We start from the raw sequence: 4,815 nt of genomic DNA on the forward strand, positions 1-4,815 counted from the left end.
AAGTCGCGCAATTTATCCGAAATAGAACTTGATCAGAGTTTGAACATGGAAGGAAAAGGCTCCGGTTACAGTGGGAGAGAATCGTTCACTTGTTGTGTGTGTGGACAAGGCTTCTGCACCCACCAGAGCTCATAAACTACAATTGTAGTCATATTTAAGTGAGACTGTAGACACGTGATGATTCATTTCTCCATCTGAGCTGAAACCCCATGAAAGCAATGATACCAGGAACAAGCTCAATGTGTGGGAAGGGATACACTCCTTCTCTGACCCACTGCGACACCTGCTCGATCACAATGACGAGAAATCATTTCAATGTCTGGATTGCGGAAAATGCGATAACACGTCCTGTGATTGGATTATCCAATACCATGCTCATACCCATGAAAAACCTTTCATCTGTCCAGAGTTACGAAAATGTTATCATACCTCTGTGTAGTTGATGCATGGGAAATGTGCTCACACGCATGAAAGTCCTTTAGAACGTCTAGGGGCCTGGCGTCGATCCACGTGCTCACCCAGAGGACAGACATCTTCAATTCCACAACTGTGGGACATGCTGCAAATGTCCGATCGACGTGAAGTCCCATCAACATTACTAACTGGTCTTTTCAACGCCCAGACCGTGACTAGTGTTGCAAATGCTCCTGGGGACTGACATGGCATCGACGTATTCACAAAGAAGAGACCCTTCAAATGCTGAGATTGTGATAATCACTATACAAGTTCCTTCGGATTGTTTAATCATGAACGTCTTCACATTGTGGAGAGACTATTAAATATCCGGTGTGCGGGATGTGCTCTCCAGTCCCTGCAGGACTGATGTTCCATCGACATTTTCACAAGTTGAGAGACACTTCAATTGTTTTCACTGTGGGACTCGGTTCGGGCGATCATCTCAACTCTCAGTACACCAGCGAGTTTGCAGTGGGCAGAACGTATTTTCATGCTTCATTTGAGAAAAACAGTTAGCCCACTCATCGACCCTGCTGAGACCGCAGAGAGATCCACTGGGGGAAGGAATTCACTCACTCATCGAGCCTGCTGAGAGAGCGAAGATTTTACATCTCTCAAATGCGATTGGACTTTGTTGTTCGTGACATTCAGGACTGAAATCAAAGTTTTAATATTTTCGATAAATGTCAAACAAATCAATTTTTTATTCAATAGCGTACGAGAGGTCAATATAAGGATGGGGTTCCGTAGTACTTGAAGCATCAACACAGGTTCTTAAGGACAAATGTAATAGAATTCTATGAGGAGGTAATAAGCAAGTGAGAAACAGTATATTCTGTGAATGTGATCAGCTTGAATTCGCAGCTGGTATTTTTCAAGGTGCAGTATCGGAAGCTGCGAAATAAGGGTCTATGGTGTCAGGGGCAAAGTACTGGCATGGCTTGAGTTTTGGCTGACTGGCTGAAAACAGTTGGGTGAAAGGGTCTTTTCCAGGATGGCAGTGTGTGGTTCAGCAAGAGTCATTTTTGGCATCACAACTATTCCCGTTATGCGTGACTGATCGGGTCAAAGGACCTGAGAGTTTTGTTGATATTTTGCAGAATACACAACAACAGGTGGAAGGACAGATGGTTTTGAGGAAGTGGGCAGGCTGCAGAATGACATGGACTTGATTAATGCATGCATTAAAAATTGTTGCAGTTAGAACACTGTGTGGAAAAGAGAGAGGTCATAAAGTAATGGCATGATTAGAGGCATAGACCATTTTGTGACGGGGAAAGGCTTCAGAGATCCCTCGGTTAAAGGCACTTAAGAGACCTAGTTGAGGTTTCTCTTATGTTTAACATGCAGGTTCTGTTGGCCGTTAGGAGAGTAAATGCAATGTTGGCATTCATTCAAGCGAGTTAAAAACCAACTGCAGAGGTTTGCAACTGACGCGAGAAGAGGCTCTCGTCAGACGCATTTGGATTATCTGGAATAGCTTTTGCCCTCATGTCTGAGGGGAGATATATTATGAGTGGTGGATAGGAGGTTTACAATGGCTGACAAAGTGGTAGCACTGCTGTCTTCCAGCCTCAGCAACGCTGGTTCAATTTCTTCATCGAGCGACTGTGTGCAGTTTGCACGTTCTTTCCGTGTCTGCGTGAGTTTTCTCCACAGAAGGAAAATACGTTGTTAATGTCATTTGGCCATGGGAAATGCAGAGTTAGAGGAATCGGGTAGAGGTGTGAGCTTATGTGCAATGATCTTCGAATGTTTCATGGGTTCTTCTTGGGCTGATTTGCCTTTTCGCATATTGTCAGGATTCTATTAGAACAACGTTGATCGCAGGGATGAAGGACTTGTCGTCGAAGAATTTATTATTTAAAAAATTAACAGTTTCCATGTAAACATGCGATCTCAAGTCAATCTCTTGAACAATATGAGGAGTGGAGGGGCATTCTTCAAAGGAAATCATGAAGGCAAAGCGAGCATATTAGATAGCCTTAGCACATAAATTTAAGGATAAAGTAAAGATATTTTATAAGTACATTCAGTGCTCGAGACCAAATCGGATCCCAGGAAGATGCAAGAGCTAACAGTTGTCTTGTACCTCAGCAGATGGGAGAGACACTAAATGTTCATTTCACATTAGTGAACGAAATGGAGGCTACAAACATTGATGTTCTGAAAGTAGTTCACATTGAAAAGAGGAAGTTCCGGAAGACTTGGAAAATATAAAGTTGGATATTTCTCTGGGATCTGATCTCGTGCAGCAAGGGCTTTGTGGGAAAATAGGGAAATAAACTGTTGGGCCCTTGGTAGAAATATTTGCATCACCTATTACTGCGAGTGATGTGCCCAATAAATAGAGTGTAGTTTTGTTGAGGAAGGGATGAATGGAGAAAACTGAAAATGATATACCTGTGACGCTTGCTAAGGTCGTGGGTAAGTTGTTGGAAGCAATTCTGAGCAATCGGATTTATATGTATTTTGAGAGACGAGTAATGAATAGGGCTAATCAGTTTGGTTTTGTGCGAGGGAATTTCTGTCCCACAAACATGATTGGGTTATTTGAGGACGTAACCAAGAATATTGATGATGACTAAGTGGTAAGCACTGTTCAGTTGGAATTTAATAAATCCTTTTAAAAGGTTACACAAGGTTGATTAATTTTTAACATAGAATTCAACGTAAGCTTTACAATTAGATATAAAATTAATTTAATGGTAGAAGGCATGAACGGTGGTGGAATGTCGTGTTCTGACTGGAGGACTGTTACCAGCTGTGTTCCACAGGGTTCAATACTGAGCCCACTTTCGTTTTTCATTCATACAAATGATTTAGATAAAAATGTATAAAACATGGTCAGTGAGTTTGCAGATGATATCAAGATTGGTAGTAGAGTGGACAGTACAAAAGATTGTGTCAGATTTTAACAGTAGATTATCAGTAAAAACTACTGAAGTAATTTATTTGATTTATTTGATTTCGTCTTGCTAATCAAATGTTGGACCCGGCAGCTCGAACGAAATCAGAAGCACTGTGGTCAAAGCAAACGTTCACACTTGAGGAAATACCCGGGAATCAGGGTGATGTTACTGAGCAATTGCCTGTGTGTGATGACATCACCCACATGAATACACAGCATTTGGGTTTGCGCAAACAGGTGATCTCGACAAAGAATGTGAATGTCTGTGGAGAAATCGAAAAGGAGATTTATCAGAACAGTCAAAGAAATGCGGAATATTATATCTAAGTTCAGGGTGGAGGAGTTGAAGTTGTTCTAAAGAGATCAGAAACGATTCAAGTGTGATTTGTTCAACATACCAAGGTTTTAATACGTTTAGGAATTTACAGGAAGAGCAGCTGTTCCCGTTTCATGGGAAACAAATTTATGATATTGTGCAAGAATTACTGCGAGTCAGAAGGTAAAACTTCCATGTTGCTTTTGTCTTAGCAAATAAAGTGGCATGATTTAATCTTGATACATAATTTGATTTCCGTGTTCGAATCTGTAAATCCTCCCCTGACATTGTGTAAAATAATTTTGCAAAGGTCATCTTAGTCCGGGACTGAAGTTCAGAAAAGAAGAAATATTTCTGTTTTTGTTTGGAGCTTGCTGTGTTTACATTCTCCCTGCCTCACTCTGTGTCGAAGGACTTATACACTCCATTCCTGTCAGTGCAGGTGAGACATTCACAAAACCAGCAAATATTATCACCCACAATGCTTGACTTCAATTGTCACCACTTTGTGACGCGGTACGTTTCGTTGGCAAAGAAAGCACATTTATCCCCATGAAGCTTCCTTTCACCCTTTGTCTGCCCGTCCACTCAATTTGATCACTGCTGTTCTGATAAATTTCACCTCTACTCTCCCGTTGTTCTTCCGTAATTCGACGGGACCTCGAACCGAAACCTAACTTCCTGCTAATTTCTGGTTGTTTATTTTACATCAATGACCAGACCAGAACAAGCTTGCAGGAAATTGAATAACACAAAAAAAATTAAAAATATCCTTCCAGAAAATTAACCGACTGCAGTGTCAGAATATGAGAAATGTCAGAGTGCAATGATATTTAGTCCATTTCATAATGCACAGATACTCCCACACGAGCTGAGTCTTTGCAAAATGTTTATTTACGATTGTGACAATTCCCTGGGGAAGATCCTCCCTCAATCCACAAAAATGTATGCTGCCGAAAACTATTTCAGTTCAGATTGAAATGGCTCAGGGTACTTTCCATCAACCCAATGTTTCCTGCACCATGTCAATTGAAGTGTATCCAGATGAGGTTAGAACTCCCATCCTCTTCTCCCAATGCTCCCTATTCCATGTCAACAGAAGTTGCTCCAGCCGAGTTTGGAGCTCCCAGCC

Source organism: Chiloscyllium plagiosum, unplaced genomic scaffold, assembly GCF_037043375.1.
Source record: "Chiloscyllium plagiosum isolate Xiang-an unplaced genomic scaffold, Cpla_swu_hap1 HiC_scaffold_51, whole genome shotgun sequence".
NCBI classification, from domain to species: Eukaryota; Metazoa; Chordata; class Chondrichthyes; order Orectolobiformes; family Hemiscylliidae; genus Chiloscyllium; species Chiloscyllium plagiosum.